The sequence below is a fragment of the Vanessa atalanta genome, chromosome Z (genome assembly GCF_905147765.1).
Source record: "Vanessa atalanta chromosome Z, ilVanAtal1.2, whole genome shotgun sequence".
NCBI lineage: Eukaryota > Metazoa > Arthropoda > Insecta > Lepidoptera > Nymphalidae > Vanessa > Vanessa atalanta.
In genome coordinates, this window is record NC_061902.1 from 12,981,110 (window position 1) to 12,993,733 (window position 12,624).

Sequence of the window (12,624 nt, forward strand, 5' to 3'; positions counted from 1 at the left end):
AACAATGAACTCATTTTATAATGCCTGCGTAAAACACTTTCAGACTGCTTAGTAATAATTATAATAATTAAGTAATAATAATAATTGTATACAGACATAGAAACGTACAAATACACAAACGGTTATATACCATTGTATTGTTCCTGCACCGATGTAAGCTGTACCTACCAACATTTGAGAAACGATTACTGAGATCCTTAACGTTACTAGTAAAAATAAAATTAGTTATTTAAATTTAAGCATTTTTTTTAAATTGACTAGGGTCTTGCTCACTTCGATACACTTAGTGATGTATTTTTATAACAGTATACAGAAATTTAGTTAGAACTTGAAATATGAGAAAATAAAACTGCGACATTGGAATACAAAACGCGATGCGTTTGCAAAAAGTCTTGTCTAGTAGTTTAGTTCTCCGTGTGTATTTGTTTACGGCTCGCCGAGGGCCACTCTGTATATTTTATACGGCTGTGCCAACATACAACCGGCTTCGTAGAACAATTTTATGTTACCATACTCCTTCACTACGACTCTCTATGCCCTTCTGGCGTGCAATATATTTTCGATGTTTGTTTCGAAATAAACTTATATTTGTATCTTATTTAGAGCCAAGCACGTTCTTATTGAGATTTTGTTTTGAATCAGCTGTTTATTCGTAGGTTTTTTTTTTAAATTATTTTGTAATTTTCAATATTTATCTTGTTTTCATTAATCGTCTCATTGAATTAAATATGCACGCCTTTTATAATTTAACAATTTAAAAAATACTGTGATGTATTGTTATGTAAAAAAGATAATATAGCGATACTATTAAAGGAACGACGAAATTAAATATTCATAATAAAGTTGAAAAACTTAATGCATATCCGTATTGGAAATAAAGTGATCCTCTATAAAAAATATTAAGCCAATTAACACTGAGAATCAGTAAAGTAATAGATGTCTATAGTTGTTCTATTTTTATTTATTTATTTTATTTTAATTGAATATACATCTTATTTATATTGTACTGTATTAAGAACGATGCAACAAAAACTCTAATTAATTTATCTGTATATCGGTATTCTAGAAAGTGTTAAACAGATTCCTCCTAGCACTTAAATTTGAAACGTCAAGATTAAATTACACGTTAAAACTATCGAAGTTTACAAACACAACAAACGAAACCAAAGAGCTGTTTCTTATTCATTTCTACGAATTATTATAATATTTTAATTACTCATAACTAAAACACATCCCGCATATTGGAATTAAGTGTAAAAACATTCACTAGTTGTATAGAAACTATCATCCAAATGTATTTTATATAATAAGACAGATTCTAATAAATTATTGAAATTTTTGTGCGGTGTTAAACATATTGTAACTGCAAATTAGATGGCAATGCATACATAAATTAAATATATACTTAGTATGAAAAAAGACTTTGCAGTAATTAGCATATAAATACTAATGCAATGACTCTAAATAAGAAAAAAAGTGGCCGTCACGCCTTTATGATGACGCCTGCAAGATTTGTTACATCCAATTTAATGGTTATTGAAACAATATATAATTAAAGAAAACATAGGGTACCATTAGTAAAATAAATATATCTCATTAATGTTATATATATACTAAGTGATGTATATCATTACATTTTACATTACATTAATAGCCCGTAAATGTACCACTGCTGGGCTAAGGCCTCCTCTCCCTTTGAGTAGGTTTGGAGCATATTAGAACACGCTGCTCCAATGCGAGTTGGTGGAATACACATGTGGCAGAATTTCGTTGAAATTAGACACAGGCAGGTTTCCTCACGATGTTTTCCTTCAACGACGAGCACGAGATGAATTATTAAATTAAGCACATAAAAATTCAGTGGTGCTTGCCTGGGCTTGAACCTTAAATCAGTATAGTATGCTGTCATACGAGAGTGTCACGTCGTTTGCTGGCACAGCGTACGTCTTTCTTACCCCCAAGAGCCCAACGCGCAAAACATATCTTCCATGGTACATTAATAAATTGGTATATCCGATACGACTCACGCGCTACCTTTTCGCGTTACTGGTACTATGGCAGATGAATGCCCTGTTTTATCTCGTAATACTTGGAACTTCGATACCCTAGACATAACTCATGGATTTAATGGGAAAAGTCAGTCTCCCCCGACAAAATATAATGGTGACCAATTAAAGCGGGCCATATAAAAAATAAATCCAAATAGGATGTGTTGTGGAACACCTGGCTGGAACGGAATTGCTTTCTCTATATATGTATATTATGTATTATCTAACAGACACGATGGAATACATTAACAATTATTATGTCTAAATAAGTGATTAGTGAATATGACAGTCCCACAATGCTTAGCATATTATAGAAACATATGTTATGAGACTCTATTTGAAGGCTCGGTAAACTCTTGAATTGTATTCGAACTCTCTCCGATGTCGGCACCAACGTGTCGTCCCGATGTCAGCACTACCCGATAACCTGCACGGAAATTATAAAGACACTAACCTAGTCTAACAAAAAATAAACTGCATTATCGAAGTTATAAGCGTTTCGTTGTGAATCGAATCTATTTCGTTTCTATTTGTCTAAAATTAAACTTTTTAATACGCATATCGGTCTACTTTATGCAATCCCATTATTATCAAGATTAAATTCGATTCTAAATTTTCGATACATAGTTTAGTTTAGTATTTTAAATAGGAACGTCAATATGTAGTTTTATTTTAGGTTATTTTATTGATCAACGGCAATGCCGTTTGCAAGGCTCTAGTGGAATTCATACAACTTTATTGGTATAAATATAAGGTCTATATGTGTTTCCATATCTGAACTATCCGCATGCCAACGGATCATGTCTATGTGTTGAAGCGAGAAGCCAGGGCAGGACTTATTTATTTTCGTACGATACTAGCAGCTCCGTGTAGTTTAACACGCGTTAAACGTTACTCCTCCTAGATCGTAGAGTGATATTACATATAGTATAACTTGTTCAATAGAAACTCATTTTTTTATAAATTGTCTTGATAGATCCAGATGTGGGTGTGTTGAAACAAACTCTTTAGCTTTATACGTAAGTATAAATGTTGTAAAATATATTAGTTACTAGCAACTCGCACCGACTTCTCACGGTCAATTTCTTACGAAATAAAATAAGATGTGAAGTGAGAAATATTACCTAAATATTAACTAACGTTGATTTATTATTTAGTTTGTTTGGAAAACTTAGTTTGAGACGTAATATTATTGTGAAACAGATATCAAAAATTGTCCACAGCTTATAGATTCAAATTTGGGTAATTTTAATCTGACCGCCCGTTTTGCAGCGAACGATTTTTGATTGCATGTAATCTGGAATCGGTGATATCTCCTAAAGTATTCATTTGAATGATATAGAGTAGGTATTAGACAAATTTAATCTATATTATAGGCCCAAAGGAACTGACGTATCTGAATAAGGTTTAGTAGTTAATACGGGAATTTTAACTAATCTGTAATCGAAAGATAAAGGAAGTTATGTAGTGTACCTTATACGATATACAAATACTTTTTCTAGTACCTTGTTTTAATTTATCTCCAGAGGTTTAGCCACCGTTAGCCATGTGAACGGAAGAAGACAACTTTATAGTACACACAGTCAAAGTACAGCCATATTGTACGAAATATTTACAAATTATACATTTAAAAAAGAAATCATCTATCGCTCTTTCTATCAGTAAAAACCGTATCAAAATCCGTTAAGTGGTTTAAACGAAAATAGTACAGATAAAACTTTCATAGACATTCTTTGACCTCGAGTATATTATTTACTTATTGTCATTACTCGAATACATTTGGGTAATACATTTAAAAGACGGACAAAAACTATATATTGTGTGTTTACCAGTAGTCGTTACGCAATAACGTAGTTAGGAAAAATTGTATTCGGTCCGGATGCTTTTCACTATTAAAATAAGAAACGAAACACGTAAACATTTTTTATGTTAAACTTATAAGTTTATAAATAGTTCGAGGCAGCGTTTATCAATCATAAGTCATGGTTATACGTATTATAAAAAGGACTGGAAATAAACTTTAAACTTGCGAAAATGACACTTATTTTGCCCGACCACGGGTTTGAATGCGAGACCTCGGGGCTCGGGATCCGCAACCTCGCAATCTAGCCAAGAAGGCAATCAAAACAATTATACTATATATATATTTGAATATAATGGATAAGAAAAGACGAAAGCCAGGTCTTGTTATAAAAAGTACTTATAGGTAAATAAGCATACGCTTCGACAGGTACCCCTTTTATATAAATATAATTGATTAAATAAAGGTTGCCTTTTGAAATATGTATACCGTAAAATGTATAGATTGTATTTTATATAAATGTGGCATTTACACGAGGTTTTAAACCTTTAAAATAGCTTAAACTGGGTCGCTCGGATGGATATGCTTGTGGCTGATAGAATATGTTATGTCTTATACATTTTAAAAATATTAGTATGATATAATACATTACTATTAGGTACATAGTATAAATAAAAGTAGCTTACCGCTGTCTGTCCCTATGTACGCTTAGCAATACAGCATTAATCCTTACCCAATTAAGTACCTTAATACATTGTGCATTTAATATAGATCAATATGGCCCTATATAGCATGTAATTTAAGTGAATATTTTCGAAGATATTACAGATTTAAAACGCAGAGCAGTTTGTATAGTCTAATGTGAACTGTGAACGTTGTAAGACATTCTGTCGGGTCGCTAGTACATTATATAGACTTCTCCTAGTATTCTTCGACGCTCTGCAAAATAAGGAACGAAGTATATTTATTATTTTTTATTCTATTAGTGCGAGTCAATAAAAAAATCAACCCCAGCACTTATTCGTGCTCTTGTTTCCTTTACACAGTTTCAATTACGGTTTACAGTTATGCTAACGACGGAAACTGCAAGCTTTAGTAACGCTTTAACAGGTAATCGTAATCAAAATATAAAACGTCAATAATGATAATAAATAAAATATTTATAGTGTTGTTTATAAAGTAGGTAAACTTCAACACATTTTTAGAATGTCTATGTCTATTTTCAGATGAGTCTAAAACAAATTTCAATATTCTACGAACGGAAGATGTATCGGCTAAATGTCATGCAGGCCGCTTGTTTAACGACATCGTTTAATACAAAGGCTAGGCTGTTATTTGAATGACTATTTAAGGTTACCTGCGACATGCAGGTATGATATATTTATTAGATGGTAATTAAACCACAATTATTTGCCAATTAATTTTTTCGCTAGATATTTTATTTATTTTAAATAGTAATCCCGATCATCTAGTTTATATACATAAAAGACAAGACATAGGTTACCTAACACCTGCGACACTGTCCCCCCAACCTCACACGCAGGATAAGCCGCGGTCGGAAGTTCTTCTTAAAAAAAAAGTTCCCGCTTACAATAATTCCGCCGGTAAAGCAATTACAACATGCATAATTCTTTCTGTCTCTCTTATTTAATATGTTAATTTTTATTATAATATCACAAAAAAAACACACACACACACAAATATATGAACTATCTTAAAAAATAAAATTGAATTAAACTTGTTTTCGTTAAACATTATAATTAGTAAAACAAAATACATTTAATTCTTATAAATAATTTAATTATAACTATTATTATGTATAATATAAATCTAAATTTGAATTATAATAATGTTGCTTAGAACCTTTTTTATTTGGTCAAAACGATCAAAATTCAAATTAAGAACATTTTTTCTGTGAATATAATTATATTATACATTGGTATGTTTTGGTTGAAATAGTTCAATTGCACGCGTGTGAAGTCGGCTTGGAACTGGTCATATGAATGCCGTGGTCACACTTGTGCGCCCAAGTTCGTACGAAGGCTCTTTGATGCAGTTATCTCGCTTGGTTACACAGGTGTGGTCGTAGCCACAAACCGTTTTATGTTGCACCAAGAATTATTGGCCGGCTACTGAACGGCTAATCAAATAGCTCATCTTAACATCGATGTCAAATTAATCGAATATAATCTATCTATTAATTAAACGATCTCACTAGTGTTATAAAGTTATATATAAGAGTTTTTTTACATCAAAGTTTTTATAAGCTGTGTTACTTTAGTTTGTATTGTGTCCTCGTTTTCTAATTTTGTCTGAATGATTTGTTCATAGTACAAATTTAGTTACGTACATATTTAAGTTTGTTCTTTTATATTTACATTATTTAAAATAATAAAAATAATTAATTAGGTAGGTAGTGCTTAATACAAGTTTTATAAAAAATAAACAAATCGGGTACTTATTTTTATATCCAGTTATATAAATTACAGCCGATTATAAAGGCATTCTTTAAAAGACTAGCTGCCACTCCGACTTCGCTCGGGCGTAATAAGAATTGTATTTAATTTCCGACTGCAGTTCCACCTACCGGGTCCAATATAATCCTACTCAAACACACACAAAATTCATCGAAATCGGTCCAACCGTTTATTAGAAGTTAATTTACATACACACGTACAGGAGATTTATAATATATGTACGTATAAAGACTATATCTAAACAAAATAAAGTATTTTCTTTACGTTAAACAACTAAAGTAATTAATCTGTCTTTAATTATCATATTAATATAAATCAAATTTTAAGTGCAAAAATGTTTAAATTTAAACGTCGTTGTTTTTTGTAACGCTTAGGTAAATCAGACGCAATACGTTTCACTTCTACCGCGTGTTCTAAGTTTTAAGGACATATTTTTTGAAAAACGTTTTGAATGAGTCATTTCGTCCCGTCTTCATTCATTAAATTAATTTCTTTCTCTTTAACATACGTATATTATTGGAAATGGAGGCCCGCATAGGCAGGCCAACCTGACGGTCACGATAGTATGCGAAAGCGATCCCGTGGCGCCCGCCGGAAAGGAGTCCGTATGTAGAGGGTACCGCTGGTGTTTGGCGCCCTCCACTACTTCCACGTGAAGGAAACGCGTGACGCGTTTTAACAGCGACGTAAAAAAAGTATATCATTTTTAAATAGGGATACCTACGCTTATGGAATAATATTATCAAGATATATACCTTAATTTACTTAAATATATTTTATAAAAGATGAGCTGGTGATAGTTTATCTTTTATGTTTCAATTCACTAAAACATAATACGTCGCTGCGTCATCATCGTAGATAATCTGTTTGTTCATCATTAATACATTCAATTAAATAAACAAGAAAAGTAATTCGTTATCTATGGTCATGTTAAATAAAATAAGTAACAGTCTGTATATGTCCCACTTAGGCCTTCTGCTTTACAGTAGAAGGCTTGAAGCTTATTACACCGTGCAGCACTGAGCTCGCAATATACCTAGGTATTAACACATAAAAATTCCATGATTGCTACCTCGTGTTTGACTCCACTACTGACTACCAGAAGTACTCGGCTAAGATTTACGTAGTCTAACCACTGGGCTATCATTCCTTTTACATACCTTTTCTCATTAAACGAACATTAAAAATGGTGTATTTAATATAACCGATGTAACAGTATTTTTAGGAATCACTAGTTTCGGGACTTCAATTGAATCCACATTTATCGATACTTTAATTAAAACTCAGGTTACAGAACAACAATTAGAACAGTTCGACAGCTAACTTGTTTATTAAATTTTGTTTGTTTTTGTAGTAACTATTATGGTAACACTTGAAATAACGATACTATTATCGTTCTACTGAAAAGAGTCTAATTATAATATTGGAGAGTTCGAGAATATTTCCATTTGGGATGGTTTAATGAACACCTAATTACAGTTTCAATGCAATACGCCCATACCACCCGCGACATAGTCCCGTCTTAAGCATACCAGGCGCAAGCAGTGCCCTACAAAAGTTTTTAAAGATACCTTCTGGTTCTGTGGCGCCTTACAGATGGTCCAAACTTGACAATCAACAGCGAAGCGCCATTGAAATAAATTTATAAAGTTACACCAGCAAGTATCCGACTCCGCAGTCAAGATATACTACCAGGAACTGAACACTTGACGTTCATTTCTGTAATAAAATTTTGATCATATCTTTTAGTTCATCTATTCATAAATATCAATCATATATACCCTTAAGAGTAGAGTGAACAGGTTTCTTTTGGATGGGCGTGTACCACCTTCGTCTTCATCTACACTTTCCATCGGGTGAAATGGAAGACAAACGCCTATTCCATTACAACTATAAAAAAATAAAAATATGTATATAAACAGATACAGCTATACATTGCAGAAATGTATGAGTGATAATAAAGTATTGAGTTTGATTTCCATACAGGGTATAACAATTAAAATGTCTAGGTATAATGGTCTGTGTATTTATTTTATTTAAGAAAGAGTACTGAAGTTTTTCTCTTCAGAATCAACATTGTGAATCGGTGAAGCTTTACATTTAATTGAATTCTTTAACATCACGGTACAAAAGTGCTATAAAGAACTACTTGATTGAAGTTTATTTATTTTTAATTATTAGGGTTTAGTCACGAGCAGCATTGGTGTTTCTTTGTATGTCCTTGGGCATTTGGTGTGGTCTAGTTGACTCGTATAAACTTAGTCTACATGACTAAGTTTATACGAGTCAACTAGTCGAACGGGTCGAAATCCCTACTAAGTATTAGGTTTTACGGTATTAGATTTATTAAATGTAATTTTATGTGGTCGGGCGAATGGCGCTGTAAGAAATAATAACCATTCCTTACAACACATAAATGCGCCACCAACCTTGGGAGCTAAGATGTTATGTCCCTTGTGCCTGTAGTTACACTAGCTTACTCCCTTCACTAACTAAATAATACTAAGTATTGGCGGTAGAATGTCTAATGAGTGGATAGTACCAACCTTAGACAAGTTTGCACAAAGCTCTACAATCAAGTAAAAAGATATGAAGCGACTTTTATTATTGACCTGTAATAGGGGTAGTGTTTATTTGCGTTTTATCGCACCTATAGCCTATAAAATAGGTTCGAGCCGGTAGTATAGTATAGAATTACATATATTTAAAATAAATATCCCGTCATATATAAAGATTTTATAGATAACTAGCAGAACCTGCGGCTTTACCCGCGTGGAATTAATAAAACACGTGTAAACCACACCTGGAACCTGTAGCACACAAACCGTCACTCATCATTTTACCTCCTCGAAGAGTGATTTTATAAAAGTAGCCACCGTTTCCTGGGACTCAAACTAACTCAATACCAAATTTCGTCTAAATCAGTTCAGCGGTTGAAGCGTGAAGGGGTGACAGACAGAGTTACATTTTCATTTATAATATTAGTAAAGTATCAGTAAGCACACATTCAGTAGTACCTAGTTAATGACAGAAATAAATTAATAAAAAAATTAATATCCTTTATTAATAAATATTGAGTCTGTAAGCCTCGCATAGAAAGTTACCAAAAAATGCAATTTGTTTGACTCATGTTTCATTTCCTGTTTTTAGAGCGAACGTCATTTCGTGGTATCTACGCGTTTAAGCTGATCAGAGATAGATTATTACTAAAAATGTGATGTTCCAATTTTTATATGTGGCAATGTATCGAATACGTTTTAATACTACAATTTAAAAAAAAAACAACGATTATTATTCATTATGATATTAATATAATGTTGTCGAATTTGCACGGTTTGTGACGTAATTAATCAACGGAATTAATAGTTCTATTCATTCAACGCTTGTGCTAATGAGATGTCTTAGTGTGCGTGAAACGACTATGAATACCTACAATAACAGCGAAAAAAGTACCAATTAGATCAAATTTGTAGGGATTATTTTATTAAAATGCATATGATATTTAAATAGATTTATATCTACTTAAGATTTGCTAAAACTATAATAAATACAGTCATAATAAAAAAAAATATATCTTTGTATTTATAAAATACTTAGTTTGTGTTAAATTTTTATGTGTAATATCTTTCCGTTTTCCTGTAAACAGTGATTTCGTGAAAAGGGACGGAAGTGTGTAACAGGAAGCCGGAGAAGTGCGCGCTATTTGATTTGACCAATGAGCGTGCGCGGTTCTAGAGTTGACCGTCAGATGGTACCACACCATTTGTGTATATGTTAATATTGTATACGTACCTTGCACCTCGGTTAAAAGAGATTTTAGATGTTACCTTGACATAAGAGAGTACTCGTTCAAATTTATTTATTTATTTTTTTATGGCGTCAGTTGGCGGGCGATATGGGCCACCTGATGGTAAGTGGTCACCACCGCCCATAGACAAAGGCGCTGTGAGAAATATTAACCATTCCTTACATCACCTATGCGCCACCAACCTCGGGAACTAAGATGTTATGTCCCTTGTGCCTGTGATAACACTGGCTCACTCACCCTTCTAGCCGGAACACAACAATACAGAGTACTGTTATTTGGCGGTAGAATATCTGATGAGTGGGTGGTACCTACCCAGCCGGGCTTGCACAAAGCCCTACCACCAAGTAGAAAAAAAGTTAATTGAATTATTATTATTATTTTGTTGGTATGAATTCGATCTCGAATGTTCGGTGATTTTTTATGCTTTCCAAAGATTTCAAGAATTCTTTTTATTAGTTGTGTTTTCGAAACGATCTTGGGGTGCATACATTGTTGTACTAATACTGAGTGCAATCAACAATACGAACTGTTATCGCAAAGTTGTAGATAATCTGCAACGTTGCAACAGTTTACAAATCTACGTATTGAGTGATAGCTATATCTATTTACAGTCTAGTATAAAATAACGATGAAACGATGCGCGGCATCATATAGAATATATTTACAACAATATTACTAATATATTTATTTTGTTATAAATATATTGTTTTAGACATTTACATTTTAATCTAATTTATTGTTTTAGTTCACTTTTATTCATACTTTTTTAAGTATTGTCATAAAAATGTATTTAGCGATTTGTAGTGTTACAGTATTGTTATTAGGCATTAAATTTTATGTAGTAGGTAGGTTTACTTGCTGGTAAGGTTTTATGCAAGCTCGTCTGGGTAGGTACCACCTACTCATCATAATTTCTACAGCCAAGCAGCAATAGATACCACTCTACTTAGTATTGTTGTGTTCGGGTTTAAAGATTGAGTGAGTCAGTGTAACTACTGCCCATGTTCATGAAACAATCTTTTGTTTAATATTTTTTACAGTGGTAATGTCTACGGGCGGTGGTGACCACTTACCACGTAACTCATTTGCCCGTCAGCCAACCGATATCATAGAAAAAAATATGTATTCTTAAAATATTTATACTTATATCTATTTGATTTAGATATAGGTACCTACCTAAGTGTAGGGAAGTTCTGATGTTTCTTAATACCTAAATAAAGCATTACGTAATCTAAATGTCTGTTATAGTACAATTTTGAACAAAACAGTTAAATTTACCGAAATTTGGATCTACTTATATAAATTTCACAAAACAAATGTAAAAAACAATAACAATATAATTAAAATTCGAACCAATTTTTAAATCGGTCATATTTTTATTTACATATAAACTAATAAATAAATAAAATATACCTATACCTATAATGAATATACTTACTTAATTTTTTTTGCTAACTGTACGTCTCTTTGTCTATTTAGTTACTTTCACCCGTGCGAAGTCGGGGCAGGTCGATAGTTTAATAAAAGCAAGGGATGGAAATAGAACGCGTGGATCTCTCAAATCCGTTTAGTCTCCACTGTGATGTCATAGATATGATTAATTAGCATTTAGGTATAATTCATCTGATTTTCGGAAGCTGAATACTAAGTGCATTACATCAGCGTGGCGGATTATGCTCCAATGTTACTAAGGAGGACGACTTTGACAGGTGCAATATTTACCGGCTGTTTAATACAATACCTTTTAGAATATTACGTTTAAAATAAATATAAAAATAGTAAAAATGTTTCATCAGCGTTCATGTGTTTTCAACAATTACTTTTTCAGTAGTAGTAAGTAGTTTCATTATTTTTACTGAATAGTTTTTTTTTAATATTTATTCTGAAATAGATAAATTTTCTTTTCAAAACAACACAGTTGTATCTGTAAATGTAGAACGGGGGGTAAATGATTAAAACAACGCTATCTTTTTCTTTCTAATATCAAATCAAACATGACAGAAAGAGAGAAACCTGCGAAAACTTAACGTTACCTAATAAATAAAAAAGTCCAAATACACAATAGTTAATAATATAGACTTTTTATAAGGACATCTCAACTTTACGTTTCGTGACAATTAAGACTTTTTTTATATGTATTGAGAGCAATTCCACACAAATATAGCAATCGAAGTAATATAAGTTTTGATTTGAACTCGCGACCTGATGTGCTAGGTATGTCATTCAGTGACGAAGCGAGCGAGCTAGGAGTATTTTATATGTGTTGTCTTGTCACCAGTTATATACTATCATTATAGTGACTTAAATCATACCTTTCAAATTACTTTATTAGCTTATTCACATCAAATACTCTTTACCTAGTTGTACCTCTAAGTAGGAAGTTACCTACTACATGCACAAATAGGAACCTGTGCACGAAGCAGGTAGCAATTAACATTGAAATTAAGGTACCTACTCCATATTCACATCGAATTTTGTAGTCCCCCGTTT

General features: G+C 32.4%; 1 protein-coding gene across 1 annotated transcript in view; it reads left to right on the forward strand.

The window, feature by feature from the left end:
* Window positions 1–2,426: 2,426 nt before the first annotated feature.
* Window positions 2,427–12,624, forward strand: part of LOC125075780 (protein bric-a-brac 1-like) — a 250,614-nt gene continuing 240,416 nt past the window's right edge. Inside the window, exon 1 of the mRNA XM_047687530.1 lies at window positions 2,427–2,431. The gene's annotated coding sequence lies outside the window, so the exon portion shown is untranslated. The remainder of the gene's footprint in view (window positions 2,432–12,624) is intronic.